General features: G+C 37.2%; 1 long non-coding RNA gene and 1 other non-coding gene across 2 annotated transcripts in view; both read right to left on the minus strand.

Moving 5' to 3' along the window:
- LOC128295091 (uncharacterized) overlaps positions 1-24,546 on the minus strand; it is a 96,236-nt gene extending 71,690 nt beyond the window's left edge. The window contains exon 1 of the long non-coding RNA XR_008285400.1: positions 24,532-24,546. This is a non-coding gene — a long non-coding RNA (uncharacterized LOC128295091). The remainder of the gene's footprint in view (positions 1-24,531) is intronic.
- On the minus strand, positions 17,782-17,887 carry LOC128296229 (small nucleolar RNA R71). The gene has a single exon (XR_008286778.1). It is a non-coding gene; the product is annotated as a small nucleolar RNA R71 (small nucleolar RNA).
- Positions 24,547-26,981: the final 2,435 nt, after the last annotated feature.

The raw sequence follows: 26,981 nt of genomic DNA on the forward strand, positions 1-26,981 counted from the left end.
ACATGATATTCTGATTCTGTATGTTGGATGCGATGACATGTATATCTGTTGCATGGGATATGGGTTATATTGATGGAGGAAGCGTTCTGGCAACCTCGCTACAATCTGGTGGCCTCGCCACATATATCTATTCTCGTGACTTCGTCATAATATCCGCGACCTCATTTTGCAATCCGGTGGCTTCGCCACATATATATATCTGCTCGGTGGCCTAGCCACAATATCTATATCTGGTGACTTCGTCACAATATCCGCGACCTCGCTGCAATTTCTGTGGTGTGTAGCGGTTGGGTGGGTCGAGTAGTCTCCCCACATGGTGTAAGGTTGGTACGGGGGTGTATACGGTTGGATTGGGTTGGGATTGCATTCACATTCTGATTTTGATTACATTACGACATCGATTCGATTTTGATTACATTACACGATCATCGATTCGATTCGATTACATCACCGATTTTGATTTCGATTCGATTCTAGTTCTGATAATGTTTCTTATTCTGTAATGGGTTAAAGCCCATCTGATACTGTTTGTTATAGTGGGCTAAGGCCCAATTGATACTGAAACTATAAGTAAGGCTGGGCCAAACTTTTAATTCTTTTATATGACTGACTGTTCCTTTTATAGTAGGGGATTTCACACTGAGTTTTCATAAACTCACCCGTTTATTAACCTTTGAGGTAATTTCCAGCCTTAGACAGATCAGAGCTGCGAGGGGCTCAGAGGAAGCCACACACGCTGTTTATTTTATAATTTTGATCATTACTTTTAAATGTTTTATGTGGGTTGTAGTAAAGCCGTTGTAATTTTCTGGATTTCAAATTTGAAATTTTACTTATTGTTCTTATAATTGCTAGTATTAGAACACGGTTTTCCAAAGCAACTACTGTTTTTCAAAACATCACGTATCCGCATTTATTTTTAAATTGAGCTTCTGCAACTGCCAAGATTTTTACAAAGTTGTTAAGAATGTTATTTAGCTGAGGTTTTCTAACAAGGTTTAAAAAGGGTATAAGTTTTTAATCATTAAGAAGGGCTTTTAATGGAAACATGGTTTCCGAAAAACACTTCAATGTGACACGCCAGATTCGAGCCAAACTTTCAGGCCGGGTTTGGGGTGTTCCAATAAGGCAAAGGTCCCATGTAAGACCATGCCAAGGCATGGCCTTGGTGAGTTCATAAGGCAAGGATACCACGTAAAACCATGTCAAGACATTAGCTATTGAAATGGATAATGAAGAACATGTTTCGGTGTTATGTATGCCTAAATGGTAGTTAATACAAAGAAATCATAAAAAAGTGAAATTAGCATTAAAACAGTATTGAACAGCAGCAGTGACGTGATCTTGAAAAATGACCAAGAATATTATAAATGAAATTGGGTGATGAATGAGATATAGAATTAAATCTTATTGAGTCTATTTTCATATGAAAGAAATAGAGTAAGAAAAAGAAGTGTATATTAAGAGATATTTGAATTTTAGTGAGACAGGGTCAAAGCGATTTTTGAATCCCCTATTCTGAATTTATAAATTCACTAAAAATTGTAAAAAAATAATTAGGAGCTATAGTTTATATTTCTAGATTCCTTAGTGAATCTACTTTCAATAGAAACAAACGACATGGTTATTTGAATTCTTTACAAGGAGAAAATTGATTCGTAGTAAGGAGAAGTCAGAGTAGTCGAACAGTGCAATAGGGGAAACTTTAACTAATAAACTATACTAATTGGCTAGACCAAAAATTTTGAAAAAATATTAGTAAGAAAATATATGAGTCTAGTTTCAGATAAAATTCACGAATTTAAATTTTGAGTTTTGTGACTCGAGCCACGATTTATTTAGCGACTATGACGCATGTGGGCAGTTTTATAAGGAATAATGAAATAAATTGTTTTGATTTGTCTAAGTATTCGGAAAATTTTTAATGTTCCCGGTTTGATCTTGAACCGTGTCAATTGCATGTTTTAGGGTCTCGAAGGCCCTTTTTAGGGACATATTGAATGAATGTAAATAAATTAATTTTAAAATCAAATTTTATGCCTCGAATTAGTAAGTTAAGTTAGGTAACGCCTCGTGCTCGACTCCGGCGACGGTCTCGGGTAAGGGGTGTTACAAAGTGTTAATGTTAGTAAGTTTCAATACTAAGGGAAACTAAAGTGATAGGTCAGTAAATGTTGTATTTTATGAAATTAAGGTCTAAGTTGCAAATGTGTAAGATGACATGAGAAATGTAACAATACTTTGATAGTGGATATGAAATATTATCAGTCGATGTATCATACATTTTATGTGCCAAAAAAATACTACTATAGTGTTTATTGAATTTTTATAATAAGGACTAAATTGAAAAGAATTCAAAAGTATACAAGTTTTGTTCTGAAATGTAAAAGTGAAGCTAATTTTGATATATTTGCCCAAGTAGACAAGATGTGAACTATTGAGATATAGATGACATGCCATTAGGAAACATTGAAAAGATATTGGAAATTGTTTTATTTAAAAATATGTGATTTGATTTAAATCGTAATATAGTAAAATATCGGAAAAACTCCATTTCACAAGGTTTGAAAATAGTATTATAGGATTATATGTATAAGTGTTGTTTCGGAAGATCAATTAAAGCATTATACACAATTTCATAAAATTTGTCATTTAATTAGTTCACTGACGACTAACAATTTACGTAATTAGTCCAATTTTACATCTTATGCATACAAAGTGCATGTTTGCTTTCAAAACACATATGAAACATTTTGGTCTTACCTCAACGACCAACGGCTCTTCCACCTGCACTTACAAGTTAGTCAATCAATTAGTCAAAAAGCATTCATAATCTACCATTCAATCATCTATCTGAAGCAGTAATAAAAGTTCCAAATCAAACCAATCAAAGAGTCCATAATGTCCAATTACAACCCAAAAATTATAAAAAAAAGTCTAATTCTAATTCCTACTATTTGGTCCCACCTTGCCTTCCTCATTTGGGTTGAGAACACATCAACATACCCAAGTGTAGCCTCGTTAAGGATCACTTGGATAGCTCACTTCCACACCTCTTCATACGTTATATCACTACAATGTTTTAAAAAGGGAATGTGAGTATTGAAGCTCAATGAGTGCTCAAACATACTACAAATAAACATACTAGTCATGTTAAGAAAATAGACCTACTTTAACGATTCACTTTTTATCGCAGCTCACACAAGATAACAGTTCACACGAGTTGAATGGTTCACATAGAGTAGATAGTTCGCATAAAATAACAATTCATGCATAATAACAATTCATTCAATATAATAATTTATTCATACCACATCGTAACTCATATATCTCAGACAATGATAAATTGATATTTTTGTGATTATGAAACATATAGGGGACTCTATCACCACTTATAAATGGACTCTATCACCACACATTGGATAAACAGATCTCCTTATAACACCTCATTTTTGGACTCAAAGAGCCTTACGCTGTCTCCGATATAAGTGTAGCATGAATGCTGACACTCTCTTTACCCTTGACTTATAGAGTCCTGCGTTATCTCCATTGAATGGAGCTATGCTCAACATTCCCTTATCTCTCCAACGCTATCTCCAAGCACAATGCCCATCGTAATAAAGAGGGTAAGTACTCATAGTCTTATGGCATGCCAACTATATCCAATGGTTACAATAAGTCACAATGCCAACATATCTTTTTAACACATTAAAAATATTTAGTATAATAGGCTTGCAAATAAGCAGAGCTCACATATTGTTACTCAATACGCAATTCATAGTTCATAATATCACAATTTGCAGTTCACATTCTCACATCTCATACAGGTTGCTATAAAGTATGGTTCGTAAGTGATATAGTTTGCATGCAACATAGCTTGCGCACATAATTCCAACTTCACATATCATTTATGTCCCAGCTCACATCAATCATAGTTCACATATTTTATTTATCATAGGGTATGCAATAGCTTAACTAACATACAATACAACTCAAAATCTCACAAAACACAATTAGGCAAATTATCACAGTTTGTCATAATAATATAATTCGCCAAGTTAACACAATTCAAAATATAACACGGAACACAAAATAACAAGGTGTTGTTCACACAAGGGTAAGGTTCAAGCACCAACACACACAATAAGTTCACATATTAATTAAGTAGAGGTACACATATGTTACCTTAGCCTGCTTATTGGAGTTTAAATGCAGTATATCAAACCATTCACCTTAGCTCTTGCTTCATCTACAATGCTCAAGTAGGCATTTATTTGCCTTTGTCCATACTTTTAGAGACTCCCAAATGACTTGACACTTCACATAAACATAATATATATTGCAAAGACATTACCTAAAACTCATAATTCACATACTGAGTTCGTGCATGCATAAATGTGCATTATCAATAGAATTTGCATATTATAGAAGTTCACATTATATTATTTATTTTATATTCATTTACAAGCATTACATAACCATATACGAATATATATTACATATATACATACCTATTTAGTAAACCTTGTCACGTCAAATTTCAACAAACATTACAAGTCTCATAAATATATGTAGGTATTATATAGAACCAGGCTCATAAATATATATTATATACAATAAAACCCACAAACGCATATATATATATTAAATACAATAAACCCACTCATATATATTACAAGCCCCACGAATATATATTATATAACACAAAAATCACGCATATGTATTATATATAACAAAACCATGCACGCATATTTATATTATATATACCTATCTATTTAGTACGACAGCTCACAAATATATATAGTCACTTAGTGCAACAACTCACTGTTAGTAATATACACACGCAACCGTTAATGCACAATCCACTCACACATGCAACAATTAAATTCACAATTCAACCATACTTATAGCGTAAGTACATAGTGCCAAGTTTCGCATACCACAAGGGGGCGTCTGCTTCATGCTAAAACACAACATACAAATGTACTCACCTGTAGTTTATTACGACTTGTCAAACTAGACAATTTGTTCCTTTCTTTATCTCAGTTTGTTGAGGCTTCACCAACGTTTTTAGTTTCACATAAAAATATACATATTACTAAGCATTCAAAAGCAACAAACTTAACTCTCTTGTGTTCCTACAATAGCTCACCATTCACACATACTTATTCGGCTTATTTCGTACAATCTATTTTGTTTAATTTCTTCTTTTTAACTTAATTAAATCCTTAACTTTTACCTCCTAACTCCTTAACTTGTACCTAATTATAGATCTAGGCCGATAAGTCAACTCAATTTTACTAGACGTTTCGTTTCTCGAAAAACCATCATTCATCCATACTCTCAAGGGAAAAATCATTGCATTAAATTGAATTTGTAAACCTCTTAATCTTGTCAAAATATACTAAAAACTATTTTAAAAACATCTCTTAACTCTTTTTTACGAGATTCATCATTTTTATACAAAAGATAACTTTAAAACCATGGATCTTTAATTTTCTTGGTTAGATCTATGAAAATTCGAATTAAAAACACCTAATAAAAATTTAATACATAAGAAAATAATAGATTTACCATTAGTTCGACAAACTTCACGAGTTTTTACCAATTGAGTAAAAACAAGCTAAGTTTAGGTCAGAAATTGAAGAAGAAAAAGTAATTTTCTTGCAAAATTAAAGAAATAGAGTGTGTTTGGATGCCAAGAAAATATAAAAGATATTGAACTTTTTGAGAGAAATTTTCCAATGAAGATCTAACAAAATTTTAAAATGACGAAGCATAGAGGGAAATTGGGACGGTTGGTGCAACTAGTTTTTTTTTTTTTTTGTTTAAATTAGGCTATTTCCCTCTAAGTCCTCTCATATTTCTCCTTTGTTCTAATAGCTCTCCTTTTAATTGTTAGTCTTAATTTACACATTTAACCTCTACTTTAACAACTATTCCAAATTAATCCCTATTAATCTTTACTAATATCTCGATTATTAATACCATAATTATTTAATTTAGTTATCTTATCTTATTTTAATTTCTATGATATTAAATTCATTTTTTTCTTTCGAGCCACAACATAATACCCAATTCTACGAACTTAATTTTCAAGATCTGACAAAAAGGATGCCCATAACTGATCTTGCTCATTACAAAAAAGGAGCGCCTATAGAATCAACACAAAAATCAAATAAGTACCTATAGTAGCTTGTTTGCGATTACGATAGGATGTGATCATTTTTTTCCTTTTTCGATTTGCTATGGTGCGTTGCTTTATATACTATATATATGTATATATTATACGTAGTATATAAATTTATTAAAACAAAAAGTGGAGGCGAATGAACTGCACCTCTAAAACAATTTTATTTTAATTGTCATTCTCATGGCATGATTTTTCTGCATATACATATTATATGCGAATATACATATACTATTTTATATATTTTCTAAATCACAAAGGCTGTGTCATGGTTTTTCAGAAAAGAAAAGAAGGAAGATTACAATGTTTAGATATTTTTGCATACTGTTCCAAATAATTTTGAGTAATGTTTCGGAAAAAACACAACCTTTAAAATTTTGAGAGAAATTTTGCTTTGAATTGTGAATTTTAGAAACTAACTTTGTATTTATAAAGCTTAAAAATAAAAAAAATATTTGTGTACAATATTTACCTACTTTATTTGTTTAATAAAAAAATATATTATTATTTATAAAATATAAAAGATTGTGAATCTTCAATAGTTGACCTACATACTTTATACGTATGGGTTTGGAAACTATTTTCTTTAGTTTATTTTTATTTCATTTATGCATATCAGAATGATTCACTGATAAACCGTAATTTATACATATTTTTATCCCACGCTTAGCACATTTATGGATGAATTCTCCTTAGATTTGGTGAATTCAATGCTCCTAATCCTTTAATTTCATGTTTTATACTTAGGTGAGCATAGCAAAGTAAAAAGAGCGAGAAACAGGCCGAAAACGGAGAAAATGGACCAACATGGGAAATCAACACGGCTTGGACTTCCTCACACGGGTAATCCACATGGCCATGTCCATTTGGCAGAATCGAAGCAAGACTTAGACGGGTAGACCACACACCCTGCCTATGTAACAATCTTGAACACGGATTGAAGAAATCGCACACAGGCGTGTCACACGGGTGTGTCCCTGTCGAGCCCAAGTTTAGTTCTATTCGGGAAAGGCCACTCTTGAGGGCTTTTAGGCATTCTAAAGCCTATTTAAACACTTGAGGAGGCACTTAGAAGGGGGACAGGGAGTAGGAGGCAAGGAATTACTCAAGGAAAGCCGATTGATCCATCTTAGAAGCCAGATTCATCGTCAAGACTGAAGATCTCCCTTAAATTTCCTTCAGGAGTTTTGGGTTTTCTTTATGTTTTGTTATCTTTATTCTTTTGAGATGTTTTCTTTCATAATCATGAACTAAACCCCCTAAATACCTAAGGGGAATGAAACCTAAGACGGATCTTGTTATTATTATTTGAATTGTATGATAAATATTTGACTTGTTCTTAAATATGTGTTCTTAAATCTTGTTTTAATATTCTAGGATATTGATTCAAGTTAATGCACTTATTCAGAGGAGCAAAAGTCCCTGTCTAAGAGTAAATTTGTCGTAATTAAATGGATTTGATTGCACGCCTAGAGATAGGGTGACGAGATTTTGCCAGATTAAGGTGAAACCTAATAAAGGAGTCCATAGATCGAGTTAATGCAACACTAGGGTGTTAATTAGAAAGAGATTTCAATTAATCAACCTAGGGTTGACGTTATTAGTCTCAAGAGAGATAATAATATAACTTAGGGATTTCTACGGATCAAGTCAAATGAATAAATGTCTGATTCAGAGTCAAATAACAAGTGAAGTCTAGGTGGATTTTTCCTTGGGTATTGTCTTAATCAATCGAGTTTTCCCAAAAGTTTTTCCCCAATTTTCTCTCTGTGCACCCTTAGTTTAGTTAATTAGTTTAGATAAACAAATCCCTTAATTTTTAGGCTAGATAATAAAAAGAAATTAATTACTAGTACTCTTAGTTCCTTTGGGTTCAACAATACGGTCTTGCTAGAGCTATACTACTGTTTGATAGGTACACTTGTCTTCATCGTGATAATAGCTAGTTTCAAGAACGATTAATTATAAATTTTTAAAACCTGTCGCGAATATCACATATCAAGTTTTTGGCGTCGTTGCCGGGGATGTGACAGCCCTAAATTGACCCTAGTCGGAAAGTGGTTTCGGGACCACAAAACCGAGTCATAAAAATAATTAACCGTTATATTTGATGCTTATTATATGTAGATAGGCATGTGTGAAAATTTCATGTTTGAATTTTGTTAATTGTAAGTGAATTTTGCTAAATAGGACTTGTGTGAGAAAATTTAGAAATGTGCTAGGCAAATGTTAAAGTGGCCTATTGATGCATGCTAGAAAATGCTTGTCCTTGCATGTCAAATTACCCAAAACTTAGGATGGTGGCCGGCCATGCTATGGGTTAAAAGGTATTATAAACATTTTATGTTAGTGTTTTATGTTTGGAATAATAAAATAAGGAGCATGGGTGATGAAAAAAAAAAGGGGAGAAAAAGTTCTCATTTTGTTCTTCTTGACCGAAAAATCAAAGGAAAGAGAGGAAGAAAGGTTGAAGAGGTTCGGCCATGCTTGTAACTAGGTTAAGCTCAAGAACAAAGGGGAACTAAATCCGATAAAGGAAAGGAAAAGGTGATCGAATAGCCGTTGAAATCGTTCGACAACATCCGAGGTAAGTTTTCGAGTAATGGAACTTAGATTATGATTCGATTAGATAATGTTATGAGCAAATCAAAATCATGTTCTTTGTATGTAGCTATTGAGCCGAAAATGATATGTGCATGAATATTCAGATGATAACCGGGCTAAGTCCCGAAGGCATTTGTGCGAGTTACTATATCCGGGCTAAGTCTCGAAGGCATTTGTGCGAGTTACTATATCCGGGCTAAGTCCCGAAGGCATTTGTGCGAGTTACTATAACCGGGCTAAGTCTCGAAGGAATTTGAGCGAGTAGCTATATCCGGCTAAATCCCGAAGGTACTTGGTTTGGGAATGAGCAATCTTGCTGTAATAATTTCAATTAATACGCTCGTAAAACCCCAACGTTGAGGTATGTTTTGTATATGCATTGGAATAATTGATTCCTTTTAAATGGTATTCGCTCAATTGATTAACAAGCTTCCGGCCTTTAGTCAAGTTGATTTCTTATGTATGAATATAAGGGTTGGAAATGTGAAGTAGGTATGGTTGTGAGAATATGTGTATATGAAATTATTCGTTTAGTCATATAAATGCTGTACTTCAGTTGTGCATGATTTCATTACTGAAAACTTACTAAGCATTAAATGCTTATTCCGTTTCTTTGATTCTCTGCTTTATAGATTTTGGTTCGTCACCATCGGACTCTGGAGTGTCAAAGTCAAGTCGCCCACACTATCAAAGCCCTTTTGGTACTCTTTTAGTTGAACTCGATAATGGCATGTATAGGGTTGCCCTTTTGTTGTTAGTCAAGTACTTTGGTATTGTATATATTTGGATAGCCATGCGAAAATGGCTTATATATTTTGAGCATAGCGTTATAATCGTTTTGTATATATATGGTTGTTGAGAGGTGTGGAAATGCTTGGCAATGAGTAGCCATTGGAATGGTTAATCACGATCATATTTTTGTGCTATGTATGTAAAAGGGCTAGTTGAATCATGGAAATTATGAAATAGGTAAAGTCTACCTAAAAAAAAAAACAGAATCGATGTATAAAGTGATGTGAATTTGAAAAATCACTGAAAATAGTAGAAATAGAATTAAATTGTGAATAAATTATGTAATCGAACCTTGATGAATCTATTTTCATATGAAAGTAACGAAATGATCATATGAGCTGTATTTTATGAGATGTTTAGGTTCTTGTGAAATAGGGCCAGAGTAATTTCTGGATCCCCTATTCTGAAATTTTAAAATGGACTATGCAAATAAATGAATTAAGTCTGTTTGCACCTCGTGTTCGACTCCGGAAACGGTCTCGGGTACGGGGTGTTACAATTTTATTGGTATCAGAGCTACATTTTAGTCGATTCTAGGACTACCGTAATACGTTTGGGTCTAGCTATACATGCCATTATGTGATTATTTGATAGTGTGGTGATTTCTGACAATTGAAAATGTGTTTATTTATAGTAATGGATCCCGATCCCAACCGAGCGGTAGCTGATGATCTTGAGAGTGTAGCGCTGCTCCTGCACAAGGGACAATACCGCGGACTCTCAACCTATTGCTAGTAATCGAATGATGAAGCTAGACAAGCTTTTTATAGCGTGATGAATGATTGGTTTAACCAATACATTCGAACTAATACTACTGTTCCACAACCTCCATTCCGACTAATACAACCTCAGACCTACAATACCTCCCAGAATCGACCAAATAAGGTCAAATAAGCCCTAGTTGATGTAATCCGAAAACATGGGGCTACTGAATTTAAAGCTACGGACAGCGACGATGCCGAGCAAGTTGAATTTTGGTTGGACAACACTATTCGGGTACTTGATGAACTGTCTTGTACACCCGATGAATGCCTAAAGTGTACTATCTCCTTGCTACGTAATTCTGCCTCCTATTGGTGGAATACGTTGATTTCTGTCGTGCCCAGAGAGCAAGTAACTTGGGAGTTTTTCCAAACCGAGTTTCGAAAAAAGTATATCTGTCAGAGATTCATTGATGAAAAACGGAAAGAATTTCTTGAACTTAAACAGGGTTCCATGTCGGTTACCAACTATGAACGAAAGTTTGTAAGGCTCAGCCGGTACGCGCGAGAATGCATTTCTTCAGAAACTGTGATGTGTAAACGTTTCGAAGATGGACTGAACGATGATATAAAGCTGTATGTTGGCATTTTAGAAATCCGAGAATTTGTGGTACTTGTCGAGCGAGCTTGCAAAGCCGAGGAGCTCAGTATGGAGAAAAGAAAAGCTGATAGGGGAGCAAAGGAGTTTCGTAAGAGGTCTTCAGGGAGGCCCTTTCAACAGTCATCAAAAAAATTTAAAGATGATTTAGGCCGATCTAGAGACACTTCGGGCTTTTCTAGACGAGATCGTGATTGACCCCCTGTGAGTGCACGAGTCACTTCGGTCGCCAGTGTTAGAAATGATCGTCGAGACAGAACGGAGTATCAGTATTGTGGTAAATGGCATTCGGGAGTTGTAGATTCCATGATCGCCTCTGTTACAAGTGCGGATCAGTGACCACTTTATTAAAGATTGCCCGAGATTGTCTCGAGCAGAATGTAAATCGAGTGGGAAACCCGGTGCTACCACCGCCGGGGTAGACCATCTAGAAATACGGCAATGCTAGTGGCGGTCGAGAGGATCTAGAGATGCTACAACCAGATCGAGGCTCGTGTTCTGCTGGAGCTTATGCTATATGCTTTTTCATGAGGATGCTTCCTCGCCGGATGTTATCTTTACTCTCTTTGATACTAATGTGATTGCTTTGATTGACCCCGGTTCTACTCATTCTTATATATGTGAAACCTTAGCATCCAAGAAGACTTTACCGTTGAGTCTCATCGAGTTCGTAATTCGGTGTCAAATCCTTGGGTCGTTACGTGCTTGTCGACAAAGTGTGTAAGAAATGTCCCTAATAATTCAAGGTTCTGTTTTGGTGATTTGATGCTTTTACCATTTGATGAATTTGATGTTATCCTCGGTATGGATTGGTTGATCAGACAAGATGCAATTGTAAATTGCAAAAGAAAACCATCGATTTGAGGTGTGTAAATAACGAGATAATCCAAGTTGAGTCTCTTGACCGAATAGGTTGCCACCGTAATATCATCGATGTTGGCTCGTAAATATGTAAGAAAGGGGTGTGAAGCATACCTAGCGTATGTACTTGATGACAAAGAGTTAAAAAAGAAGCCTGAATCTGTGCCGGTAGTTTGCGAATATCTGGATGTTTTTCCCGAAGAATTACCGGGTTTACCACCTGTTCAGGAGGTAGAGTTTGGCATTGAGCTTGTACCTGGGACTACACCGATTTCGATAGCTCTGTATCGTATGGCACCAACGGAGTTAAAGGAATTGAAGGCTCAGTTGCAAGAGTTGATGGATAGAGGTTTTGCTCGACCAAGTTTCTCACCGTGGGGTGCACCAGTATTGTTTGTAAAAAAGAAGGACGGAACCATGAGGTTGTGCATCGACTATCGTCAGCTGAATAAGGTGACAATAAAGAATAAATATCCGATGCCACACATTGACGATTTGTTTGATCAACTAAAGGGAGCCTCAGTGTTTTCAAAGATAGATTTGAGATCGGGTTATTATCAGTTGCGAATTCGAGATTCGGATATACCCAAAACAACTTTCAGAACAAGATACGGTCACTACGAGTTCTTAGTGATGCCATTTGGGCTCACTAATGCCCCTGCGGTATTTATCGATTTGATGAATCGGATCTTCAGACAGTATTTGGACCGATTTGTAATTGTGTTTATTGATGACATCTTAGTCTATTCAAGAGATGAGACCGAACATGCTGAGCACCTGAGATTAGTGTTGCGATTTTACGGATAAGCGGTTATATGCTAAGTTCAAGAAGTGCGAGTTCGTTAAGAGAGGTTAGCTTCTTGGGTCATGTGGTATCTACATCGGGCATTCGAGTTGATCCGAGCAAAATTTCAGCCATACTTAACCGGAAGCCTCAGAAATATTATCGAGGTTCGAGCTTTTGGGACTTGCCGCCATTACTGACGGTTTGTAAAAGGTTTCGATGATACCCACACCAATGACGAAACTACTTCGTAAAGATGTTGAGTTTGAATGGACGAGAAAAGTGTCGAAAAGTTTCGATCAATTGAAAACTCATTTGACGAAAGCTCCAAGATTAGTGCAGCCCGAATCGTGCAAGGAGTTCGTCATCTCTGGTGATGCATCCTTACTTGGGTTGGGTTGTGTATTGATGCAAGAAGGTCGAGTTGTAGCTTACGCGTCGAGACAATTGAAGGCACATGAGAAAAATTATCCAACCCATGATCTCGAATTAGCTGCCATCGTATTCGCTTTGAAAATATGGCGACATTACTTATTTGGTGAGAAGTGCCATGTATTTTCGGATCACAAAAATCTCAAATATTTGATGACTCAAAGAGACTTGAATCTGCGACAAAGACGTTGGCTCGAGTTGTTAAAAGATTATGAGCTTGTCATTGACTATCACCCGTGAAAGGCTAATGTGGTTGTGGATGCTTTGAGTCGTAAATCACCGCTTGCTTCTGACGATGAATGTACACTTGACCGTTCTATCCGACAATGTGTTAGTAGCGGAATTAAAGGCTAGACCATTGTTGATTCATCAAATTCGTGAAGCTCAGAAAGTTGATGATGAATTAGTTGCAAAACGGGCTGAATGTGTTTCAAATATGGAATCAGAGTTTCAAATTGATGATGACGATTGTTTGAGGTTCAAGTCGTTTGTGTGTTCCAAGAAATTGAACTTATTTCGACGATTCTGAACGAAGCTCATTATAGCCGAATGTCAATTCACCCGGAGTACGAAAATGTACAACGATCCGAGACGCCGGTTTTGGTGGCATGGTATGAAACGAGACATTTTCGATTTTGTTTCAAGTGTTTAATATGCCAACAAGTGAAAGCGAACATCAAGTGCCTCTGAGTTTACTTCACCGATCATGATACCGAATGGAAATGGGAACGAATCACGATGGATTTTGTATCCGGGTTACCATTGTCATGAGTAAGAAAGATGCGATTTGGGTTGTTGTTGATAGACTGACTAAGTCGGCTCATTTTATTCCCGTACGTACGGATTATTCATTGGATAAACTAGCTGAATTGTATGTTTCTCAGATTGTGAGATTACACGGGGTACCCATCTCTATTGTGTCGGATAGAGATCCGAGGTTCACCTCGCGATTTTGGAAGAAATTGCAAGAAGCTTTGGGTACCAAGTTGCATTTTAGCACCGCTTTTCATCCCCAAACCGATGGTCAATCCGAGCGGATAATTCAAATACTCGAGGATATGTTGAGATGTTGCATCCTTGAGTTTAGTGGTTCATGGGAACGGTATTTACCTTTGATTGAATTCGCTTACAACAATAGTTTTCAATCAAGTATTAAGATGGCACCTTACGAGGCTTTGCACGGTCGTAAATGCCGTACACCATTGTTTTGGACCGAGCTCGGTGAAAGTAAAATTTTCGGAGTTGATTTGATTAAAGCTGCTGAGCGGAAAGTAAAAATAATTCGTGAAAGTCTAAAGGCAGCATCCGATCATCAGAAGTCGTACGCGGATTTAAAACAAAGAGATATTGAGTATCAGGTGGGAGACAAAGTGTTTCTTAAGGTTTCACCTTGGAAAAAGATACTCAGATTTGGCCGTAAGGGCAAACTGAGTCCAAGATTCATTGGGCCGTATGAAATCTCCGAACGAGTTGGTCCAGTTGCATATAGGTTGCTTTTACCCCCTGAACTTGAAAGGATTCACAACGTTTTTCATGTTTCGATGCTTCGACGTTACAGATCTGATCCTTCGCACATAATTAGTCCATCAGAGGTCGACATTCAATCTGACTTGAGTTATGAAGAAGAACCGATTCGTATCCTAGCTCGTGAAGTGAAAGAGTTGCGAAACAAAAGGGTTCCGTTAGTAAAGGTGTTATGGCTCAAACACGGAGTCGAAGAAGCTACTTGGGAAACCGAGAACTCTATGAAAGAACGATACCCAAATCTATTTACCGGTAAGATTTTCGGGGACGAAAATTTCTTAAATGGGGGAGAGTTGTGACAGCCCTAAATTGACCCTAGTCGGAAAGTGGTTTCGGGACCACAAAACCGAGTCATAAAAATAATTAACATATATATTTGATGCTTATTATATGTAGATAGGCATGTGTGAAAATTTCATGTTTGAATTTTGTTAATTGTAAGTGAATTTTGCTAAATAGGACTTGTGTGAGAAAATTTAGAAATGTGCTAGGCAAATGTTAAAGTGGCCTATTGATGCATGCTAGAAAATGCTTGTCCTTGCATGTCAAATTACCCAAAACTTAGGATGGTGGCCGGCCATGCTATGGGTTAAAAGGTATTATAAACATTTTATGTTAGTGTTTTATGTTTGGAATAATAAAATAAGGAGCATGGGTCATGAAAAAAAAAAGGGGAGAAAAAGTTCTCATTTTGTTCTTCTTGACCGAAAAATCAAAGGAAAGAGAGGAAGAAAGGTTGAAGAGGTTCGGCCATGCTTGTAACTAGGTTAAGCTCAAGAACAAAGGGGAACTAAATCCGATAAAGGAAAGGAAAAGGTGATCAAATAGCCGTTGAAATCGTTCGACAACATCCGAGGTAAGTTTTCGAGTAATGGAACTTAGATTATGATTCGATTAGATAATGTTATGAGCAAATCAAAATCATGTTCTTTGTATGTAGCTATTGAGCCGAAAATGATATGTACATGAATATTCAGATGATAATCGGGCTAAGTCCCGAAGGCATTTGTGCGAGTTACTATATCCGTGCTAAGTCTCGAAGGCATTTGTGCGAGTTACTATATCCGGGCTAAGTCTCGAAGGCATTTGTGCGAGTTATTATAACCGGGCTAAGTCCCGAAGGAATTTGAGCGAGTAGCTATATCCGGCTAAATCCCGAAGGTACTTGGTTTGGGAATGAGCAATCTTGCTGTAATAATTTCAATTAATACGCTCGTAAAACCCCAACGTTGAGGTATGTTTTGTATATGCATTGGAATAATTGATTCCTTTTAAATGGTATTCGCTCAATTGATTAACAAGCTTCCGGCCTTTAGTCAAGTTGATTTCTTATGTATGAATATAAGGGTTGGAAATGTGAAGTAGGTATGGTTGTGAGAATATGTGTATATGAAATTATTCGTTTAGTCATATAAATGCTGTACTTCAGTTGTGCATGATTTCATTACTGAAAACTTACTAAGCATTAAATGCTTATTCCGTTTCTTTGATTCTCTGTTTTATAGATTTTGGTTCGTCAGCTATCGGACTCGGGAGTGTCAAAGTCGAAGTTGCCCACACTATCAAAGCCCTTTTGGTACTCTTTTAGTTGAACTCTGATAATGGCATGTATAGGGTTGCCCTTTTGTTGTTAGTCAAGTACTTTGGTATTGTACATATTTGGATAGCCATGCGAAAATAGCTTATATATTTTGAGCATAGCGTTATAATCGTTTTGTATATATATGGTTGTTGAGAGGTGTGGAAATGCTTGGCAATGATTAGCCATTGGAATGGTTAATCACGATCATATTTTTGTGCTATGTATGTAAAAGGGCTAGTTGAATCATGGAAATTATGAAATAGGTAAAGTCTACCTTAAAAAAAAAAACAGATACCGACAGCAGCAGTGATGTGAATTTGAAAAATCACTGAAAATATTAGGAATAGAATTAAATTGTGAATAAATTATGTAATCGAACCTTCCTGAATCTATTTTCATATGAAAGTAACGAAATGATCATATGAGCCGTATTTTATGAGATGTTTAGGTTCTCGTGAAACAGGGCCAGAGCGATTTCTGGATCCCCTGTTCTGACTTTGGAAATTCATTATAAATTAACCAGAGATAATTAGAAGTCATACCATATATGTATAGATTCCTTTTCGAGTCTAGTTTCTTTAGAAATAAATGGCATAAGTATTTAAGCCCTGTAAAGGGAGATATCTAAGTCGTAATGCATGAAGGTCAGAGTAGTCAAACCCTGAAACAGGGGAGACTTTAACTAATAAACTGTACTAATTGTCTCGACCAAAAATTCTAGAAAAAAATTTGTAGATGTACATATGAGTTTAGTTTCAGGAAAAATTTACGGAACTGATTTTTCAGTTTTGGAACTTGAGATATGATTTTTAAGGTGACAGTGACGCAGTTAGCCAGCTTGTCTGGAAATTTTAAAATGGACTGTGCAAATAAATGAATTAAGTCTATTTGCACCTCGTGTTCGACTTCGGCAACGGTCTCGGGTACGGGGTGTTACAGGGGAACTTAAAATATTAGGAACACTCAATTTTTATTACTTTAGCCATTTTACTTTTATTACAATTTTTTTTTAGTTTTGTTTAATTCTACTTTTCTAACTTTTCTTTTATTTTCTGACAGGTTTTTCTAGTTTATTACCAGAAGAAACCCGTCAGGACCATTACTTTTTTATAGTGAGATCGATCACACGGCTCGTAAAAACCGAAGAGAAATAAGGCGAAGCTTAAGATACACAGAGGAAGAGCAAGAGGATGATATTCAAACCACTACCAAGGAGATGGCTAAAAATAAGGAAAATCTGCTACCTCCTGCGATTGATGCTGATCCAGTAAATCAGAATCCTGCTCCGCGCACTCTGTATGATTATGTTAAACCAAATTTAACAGGAACTGTGTCAAGTATAGTTAGGCCTACAATTACTGCAAATAATTTTGAACTGAAACCTAACGTGATTCAAATGATACAGCAATTTGTTCAGTTTGATGGTTTGCAGGATGAGGATCCAAACAATCACTTGGCGAATTTTTTGGATTTTTGCGCACATTTAAAATCAATGGTGTTTTTGGTGATTCCATACGCCTTCAGTTATTTCCCTTTTCATTGAGGAATAAGGCTAAATAGTGGTTGAACTTGTTACCATGAGGTCAATCACTACTTGGGAACAAATGACCAAAAAGTTTTTACTAAAATATTTTTTGCCAGCTAAAACGGCCAAATCAAGGAATGATATCTCTTCTTTTGTGTAGATGGATCTAGAAACACTTTACGATGCATGAGAGAGATACAAGGATCTGTTGAGAAGGCGCCCTCACCATGGGCTACCACTCTGGCTACAAGTTCAAACTTTTTACAATGGCCTGAATCCTTCAACTAGATAGATGGTTGACGCAACCACTGGTGGGACTATCAATAATAAGACACCTGAGGATGCTTATGAATTTATTGAAGAAATGTCTCTGAATAACTATCAGTGGCAAGTTATGAGGACAAAGCCAACGAAAACGGCCGGTGTTTTCAACCTCGATGCGGTTACTATGCTATCTAACCAGGTAGACCTCTTGAATAAATAGATTAATGGTTTCTGTGGTTCTACCCAGGTACATCCTGTTATGAGGTGCAATTCAAATGGAGGAGGAACACACACGGAATATCAATCCTTCAACCCCAACACCGAGTAGGAACAAGTCCAGTACATGGGTAATAATAATTCTAGATCTCAAAATAACCCATACAGTAATACCTATAATGCAGGTTGGAGGAACCATCCAATTTCTCGTGGGGTGGTCAAGGAAATCAAAGGCCACAACATCCTCTGGCTTTTCAATAACCACCTTACCAACAGGAAAAGAAGCTGAACCTTGAGGAGATGCTAACAAAGTTTATCTTGGTGTTAGAAACTCGCTTCCAAAATACCGAAATAGCACTTAAGAATCAACAGGCGTCGATCCAAGGGCTCGAAACTCAGATAGGCCAACTCGCCAAATTGATTTCTGAACGACCACAAGGTAGCCTGCCGAGTAACATTGAATCTAACCCAAGGGAACAACTCAACACAATTACCATCCAAGACAATGAAGGGTTAGTTGAACTTGAACCAGAACCGCGGCAAGGAATTGTGGTAAGTAAAGGTAAAGGCGAGGTAGACCACAGTGAGCAGAAACCCGTAAGTAAAGAGTACAAACCACGAGTGTCATACCTCAATGCAACAAGGAAAGACCGCATAGATGAACAATTTGGTAAATTCCTTAAACTATTAAAGAAATTACACATTAACTTACTGTTTATTGAAACTCTTTCGCAGATGCCGAATGCAGTCAAATTCTTAAAGGAGCTTTTAGCAAATAAATGGAAGTTGGATGAGGCATCGCATGTGAAGTTAAATGCGGTTTGCTCAGGCATTCTACAGAACAAGCTTGCCAACAAATTGAAAGATCCAAGGAGTTTTATGATTCCTTGTTTAATTGGTAGCTTAAATGTTAAAAATGCTTTGGCTAATTTAGGGACTAGTATTAATGTCATGCCTTACAAAATATTTAAACAACTAGGTCTTGGAAAACCCAAACAAACTAGGATGAGTATTCAGTTAGCCAATAAAACTATCAGATTTCCTAGAGGTATCATTGAAGATGTACGTGTAAAAATTGATGAATTTATATTCCCAATTGATTTTGTTGTTCTAGACATAGAAGAGGGTAGTGACGCACCTCTAATTCTAGGAATGCCCTTTTTAGCAACTGCTAGAACCGTTATTGATATTGGTACAGGTGAACTCACACTTCATGTGGGTGATGACTCAGCTACTCTTCTAGCTCGTAATCCTATTAATACTGACCATATGGTGCAACCTTCTTTACAGGAAACACGTAAAAAGAGCACACGTAAGCCTTGTTCAAGTAACAACAAAAGACCCATCTATGAAGAACGAAGGCTGCAAATCAAGGAACTAGATGAATGGCGAACACATAAACCAAGGACACACGATAAACCAAAACCATACCATGACGAGCTCAATATTTCACCAAATCAACTTAAGGTTGGAGACAAAATACTACTAGATGCAGCAAACCCTCGTATTGCCACTCCTGAACCTAACGGAACAATCCCTCTTACGTACTCAGCATTTTTCCATACGGTACAGTCGAGGTAATTCATCCCAAATTCGACACTTTTAAGGTAAATAGTACCCGTCTAAAACCTTATTTTAATGAAATTGATAGCAGGAACGGGAGTGTAAACTCCTCGCACCACCATGACCATGCAAAAAGGAGGTAAGTCGAGCTTAGACTCTAAATAAGCGCTTCTCGAAAGGTAACCTGAGTACTAACATTATTAATTTCTTTAAATTTTAGTTTTTAACATCTAACCACTAACTTAGTCTTTGAATACAGGTTTTGCAAAACCACACGGCCAGGCACACGGGCGTGTCCTAGGCCGTGCGATACGATCGTGTAAAACTAGGGCAAAGTTTTTCCCCAACACGAGATGCCATAAGTTGCCACGGGCGTGGGACGTAGCCGTGGGCAGACCTGTTAAAACAACAAGGGCATATGACACGCCCGTGTCTTGAAGTCGTGGTCGACACTATCAAACCAGCACGGGCGTGCGTCTATACACACGGGAATGGAAGAAGCGAACGAAGTAGGACACGACCGTGTGCACGAACACGCCCAAAGGACACTGACGTGGGACAAATTTCAGACGCTCCCAAATTTGAAAATCACGATAAACATGGGCTAAAATAAGGGCACACGGGCGTGCCCCATGGCCGTGTGCCCCAATATATATATAAACCCTTCACTATTCATTATCCCCTTCCCCAAAATCCCTAACCCTAGCCGCTGCAACTCCTTCACACGCCCTTCTTACCATGCCCGTGCGTCGACCACAACACCACCATCGACGACCCAAGCTCTTCCCTCTACCAAGCTCTTGCGTTTGTTTATTCTTTTCTCTTCATTTCGTTTACTAATTTGATTTTTCTTGTTTTATTTTGACTATTAATCTTCATTGTTCTAATAATAGCAATGCTTATACCCTTTGTTTCTTGCTAATCTAGTTAATGGATTATCGTACATTCATTCTTGTGTTGCCATGCACTTCAATCTATTTCACATATTATCGTTCCCATATTCATCCATTCACTAGCCACTATTCTCGTATTCCTATTCGTAGTAATGACTTAAAATATCTAATTAGGTTATCTTTCAATATAATTGTTTTTTTTAGTACATGACTACTATGAAGTATCTCTATTTAGTTCTAACATGCATTGCATATTTGTCCATGCTATTGTTGAGGAGTAATTTTATTTTTATTTTGTCTTGCCATTGCAGATATCATGTCAAATCGTGGTAAGAAAGCTATCGTCCCCGCCTCGAAAAAGAGGAAAGGAGCAGCGTCATCCTCAGGTCCTACAACGGAGATCAGGCACCCTGTAACACCCCTAGCCTGTATCTGTCGCCAGGTTAGGGTTATGAGGCATTACAGATTATACTATTATTCACAGAAATATTCATTAATAATTGTACTTTGAGATCTAGATAACAAATATATATATATATAACTCGTTCGAATATTAGATGTGACAACCCTAATTAGACCCTGGTCGGAATGTGGTTTCGAGACCACATTACCGAGCCAAAAATTTATTTTTGTGTTTTAATTACATAAATTTTTGTGTGACAGTGAATATATGAGAAATTAAATGCTTAATATTAGCTTTAGGAATGTGAATTAATTGAAAAGGACCTAGTTGACGGTTAGAAAAGATGATAGATGAATTATAAGGAGTAATTAATAATAGGGAGAGGAAGCATGGCTTTGCATGTCAAATTACCCATAAAATACATGGTGGCCGGCCAAGGAGTGATGATGCTCCACTCATTCTAATTTAATATGTTTTTTTTAGTAAACAAATGATGGGAATAATAATAGGAAAGTGAACAAAAAAAAGGGTGTTCATACTTGCCATCTCCTAGCGAAAAACCAAGAAAAGAAAGGGAGAAAAATTTTGAAGAAGTTCGCCATTGCTTGTATCTAGGAGGAGTGTTTGATGTTGTGGCATGAAAATGAGGGAGTTTGAATGCTTAATAAGGAGGGAAGAAGGAGTGTTCATGTTTCCTTTCTTTTGCAATTGTCGTAACTAGAGAAAGAAGAGGAAGCCAGATTCGGCCAAGGTGGTCCTTTAGATCAAGGTATGTTCAATGATATTTTTGGAAGTTTACACAACCTTTGGGTGATGAGTCTAAATTCTATCTATCCCATGGTTGGATTTGGGGTTGTCGGAGAGTTAGGCTTTGAATAAGAAGCTTAAAAATTTTTGTAACACCCCGAACCCGAGACCATCGCCGGTGTCGGACACGAGGGGTTAACAAGCCAAGTTCACTTGTTTTGCCCATCCATTTGACATTTCCAATCAGGCTGGAAAACTGCGTCACTGTCGCCTTAAAAATCATATCTCGAGTTTCAAAACTCGGAAACTGGTTTCGTAAATTTTCCCTGAATTTAGACTCATATATCCATCCATGGATTTATTTCTAGAATTTTTGGTCGGGCCAATTGGTACAGTTTATTAGTTAAAGTCGCCCATGTTACAGGGATCGACTGCTCTGACCTTCGCGCGGTATAACTTGAATATCTCTCTGTACAGGGCTTTAATGCTGGTTCTGTTTGTTTCTAATGAAACTAGACTCAAAATGGAATCTGTAAATACAAGGTATGTCTCCTAATTATTTTTGGATAATTTATAGTAAATTTTTAAAGTTGCGACAGGGAACCCAGAAACCGTTCTGGTCCTGTCTCACAATAGTTTTAATATCTCTTAACGTGTAACTCCTATGACCATTTCGTTTCTTCCATATGAAAATAGACTCATCAAGGTTCATTTACATAGCTTATTCACTATTTAATTCCATTCCTACGAATTTTGGTGATTTTTCACATTCACGTCACTGCAGCTGGCAGCATCTGTTTTTAAGGTAGGTCTTACCTATTTGGTAGTCTCCATGAACCAACTAGTCTTGCCATACCTAGGTTCATATATGATCATTTTAACCATGCCAATGGCTGATCATATGACCAACATTCCCATTTCCAAGCCATAGCCACATCATGACACCAAATATATACATACAAACCACAATTAGTCTAAGTCGATACTTCACTTTTACGAGCCATTTTCGCATGGCCGTATATATATACATCACAACATATTCAACCAACAAGGGTAGTCCTATACATGCCATTTCAAAGTTCAACCAAAATTTATACCAAAATAGAGGCGTGGATAGTGTGGATGACTTTGACTTTATTGATCCCGAATCCGATTGCTATCGAGCGAAATCTATAAAACAGAGGGCCAAAGTAACGGGGTAAGCATTTTTTTATGCTTAGTAAGTCTCAAGGAATATAATCAACTCTAATTACAGCAATACATTCACATAGCCACATGCATCATTTCATTAATACGCATTCTTACTTCACACTTCATCATTATATACTTTCACAAAGTATCAATCAATTCGATAACTGAAATTCATTAGTCGACTGAGCGAATGATGCTCAAACATGTCGACTTTCCAATGCACATATAACGTACCTTATCCTTTGGGCTTTTCGAGTGTACGTACTAATTGAATTCATTACAGCAACCAACACTCACCTCCAGCCCAAGATTCTTCGGAATATAACCGGATATAATCACGTGCACAAATGCCTTCGGGTCTTAGCCCGGATAGAATAACTCGCACGAATGCCTTCGGGTCTTAGCCCGGATATAGCCACTAGCACAATTGCCTTTGGGGCTTAACCCGGATATAATTTCCAGCATAATTGTCCTCGGGGCTTAGCCCGGATATCATTCAATTTCTCATGTACACATACATTAATAATCATTGGACATACATATTTCATTTTCGTTACTAAGGCTCAAACGCACATATATTCACAAGCATATTCGCCTTCGGGACTTAGCCCGGGTATCATTCAATTTCTCATACTCACATAAATCAATAATCATACACATTCATACTTCATCTCACATAATTCAAGTAAGGTCACTTCTTGAGGACTTACCTCGGATGTTGTCGAACGGCTTTTTTGGCTATTCGATCACTTTTCCTTCCCTTGTCCAATTGTGGCCCTCTTAGCTCTTGAGCTAATTCAAACAAATTCAATTTATTAAAACCTCATTGTGCTTGCTTATGGCGAATATGACAAGGAGTTTAAATGGTCATATGGCCACTCTTTAGCTTGAATACACAATGGTCATGCACATTTTATACTACATCAAGCAATTCAATACAATTTATTTGAGCATCAAGGAAAAGCTAATGCGTTCAATAGGCTACCCAAGGCCGAATATTCATGTACATGTTGAGGCCAATTATGCACTTAATACCTCACAAAAACAGCATGCATTTTACTAGTTAATGCTTTGCACATTGTGGCTCAAAACTTATAATATAGCATCAAGCACTTATATGTGTGCTAGGCCGAATTGTGCTTGCAATTTCACAAGCATTCTTCAACATCTTCTTCTTTAAACCAATATATTCATCACTTACTTCATAGCCAAAACATCATGTGCAAACATATATATACATATATGAGCATGGTCAATTTCAAGGTGTCCATAGCCATCCAAAATACAAATTTTAACTAACATGCAAGAAGCATGAACCATGCTCATGAATGCATCATGGCGAATATGACAATCATGCTCCTTTCAACTTCAATCATGTTTAAACACAAAAGAAAACTCAAAATCTTACTCAAGAGTAGACAATCCATCATTGCATGCATCATCATCAAGCTTCACACTTAGCATGCAATGGCTTTATCACCATAACAACTTTGGCCAAATACCATTTCCATGGCATAACAAAGATTTGAGCCATGGCTAACATGCACATCAAGTTAGCAACCAAAACATGCATGAAACTCCTAACACAACCTCATACATACCTTAATCTTGATGCCAATTTAGCCAAATCACCTTCTAGATCTCTTCTAAACCAAGCATGAAGCAAAATCCTCTTTCTTCCCTTATGATTTTCGCCAAAAGGATGAGAAAGGATGAACACAACAAAATTTTTTCTTCCCTCTTTCTCAACTCACGGCAAGGGGGGATTACCACACACACACATTTTTTTTTCATTTTTTATCACCCATACACCTTTGTTTATTATTTCACCCTAATGCACCAACAAAACATGTTTCATGACATGTTTAGCCCATCCTCCTTGTCATGGCCGCCACCACCTATAAAGGGGAATTTGACATGCAAGTCCATTATTTTGCATGCATGCTTTAATTAGTCATCACACATTTCCCATCATACTTTCAAAGTTCACTACTAGGTCCTTTCTAGTGAAATTCACCTTTATAACACTAAACCAATCATCAAAAATGTCATACATGAATACACACATATTATAGGCATCGAAATAAATTTTAAATTATTTTTATGCCTCGGTTTTGTGGTCCCGAGACCACCTTCCGACTAGGGTCAATTTTGGGCTGTCACAACTCTCCCCACTTAAGAAATTTTCGTCCCGAAAATCTTACCGTAAATAGGCTTGGATATCGCTCTTTCATAGAGTTCTCGGTCTCCCAAGTAGCTTCTTCTATCCCGTGCTTGAGCCATAACACTTTCACTAGCGGAACCTACTTGTTTCGCAACTCTTTCACTTCGTGATAGGATACGAATCGGTTCTTCCTCATAACTCATATTAGCTTGAATTTCAATTTCGATGGACTAATCACGTGCGATGGATCGGATCTATAGCGTCGAAGCATCAAACGTGAAAGACATCATGAACCTTTTGAGTTGAGGGGCAAAATCAAACGATATGCCTTTGGACCGACTCGCTCGGATATCTCATATGGCCCAATGAACCTCGGGCTCAACTTGCCCTTACGGTAGAACTCGAGTATCTTTTTCCAAGGCGATACCTTGAGAAACACTTTATCACCCACCGATACTCGATATCCTTACGCTTCAGATCCGCGTCGACTTCGATGATCGGAGGCTATCTTCAGACTTTCACGGATTACTTTCTTACTGCTCAGCATCCCTAATCAAATCCACCCGAAAATCTTGCTTTCACCGAGCTCAATCCAAAACAATGGTGTACGGCATTTACGATCGCATAAGGCCTCGTAGGGTGCCATCTTAATACTTGATTGAAAGTGTTGTTGTAAGCGAATTCAATCAACGGCAAATACCGCTCCCATGAACCACTAAACTCGAGGACGCAACATCTTAACATATCCTCAAGTATCTGAATTATCCGCCGGATTGACCATCGGTTTGGGGGTGAAAGGCGGTCTTTGAAATGCAACTTGGTACCCAAAGCTTCTTGCAACTTTTTCCAAAATCGCAAGGTAAATCTCGGATCTCTATCCGACACGATGGAAATAGGCACCCGTGTAATCTCACAACTGAGAAACGTACAATTCCGCTAATTTGTCCATTGAAAAATCCGACGACGGGACAAAGTGGGCCGACTTAGTCAATCGATCTACCACGACCCAAACCGCATCCTTCTTACTTGTCGACAATGGCGGTCCGGATACAAAGTCCATTGTGACTCGATCCCATTTCCACTCGGGTATCGTGATTGGTCAAGTAATCTTGAAGGCACCGATGTTCCGCTTTCACTTGTTGACATATTAAACATCTCAAACAAAGTCGGAGATGTCTCGCTTCATACCATGCCACCAAAACCGACGTTTCAAATCATTGTACATCTTCGTACTCCCGGATGGATTGCCATTCGGCTACAATGGGCTTCATTCAGAATTATCGAAATGAGTTCAATTCTTTGGAACACACAGACGACTTTTGAACCTCAAACAATCGTCATCATCGATTTGAAATTCGAGTCCTTGTTCGCACACACTCAAATTTCGTTTTGCGCCAACTCGTCGTCGACTTTCTCGAGCTTCTCGAATTTGATGTATCAATAGTGGTTTGGCTTTCAATTCAGCTACTAATACACTATCGGATGAACAGATAAGTGCACGCTCATCGTCAGAAGCGAATAATGATTTACGACTCAAGGCATCCGCAACCACATTCGCCTTTCCGGGTGATAGTCAATGACCAGCTCATAATCCTTTAACACTCGAGCCAACGTCTTTGTCGCAGATTTAAGTCTCTTTGGGTCATCAAATATTTGAGACTTTTGTGATCCGAGTATACATGGCACCTTTCACCAAATAAGTAATGTCGCCAAATCTTCAAGGCGAATACGATGGCGGCCAATTCGAGATCATGAGTCGGATAATTTTTCTCAAGTGGCTTTAATTGCCTCGACGATAGGCCACAACTCGACCTTCTTGCATTAATACGCAACCTAACCCAAGTAGAGAGGCGTCGCTATAGATGACAAACTCTTTGCGGACTCGGG

The sequence above is a fragment of the Gossypium arboreum genome, chromosome 7 (genome assembly GCF_025698485.1).
Source record: "Gossypium arboreum isolate Shixiya-1 chromosome 7, ASM2569848v2, whole genome shotgun sequence".
Lineage (NCBI taxonomy): Eukaryota > Viridiplantae > Streptophyta > Magnoliopsida > Malvales > Malvaceae > Gossypium > Gossypium arboreum.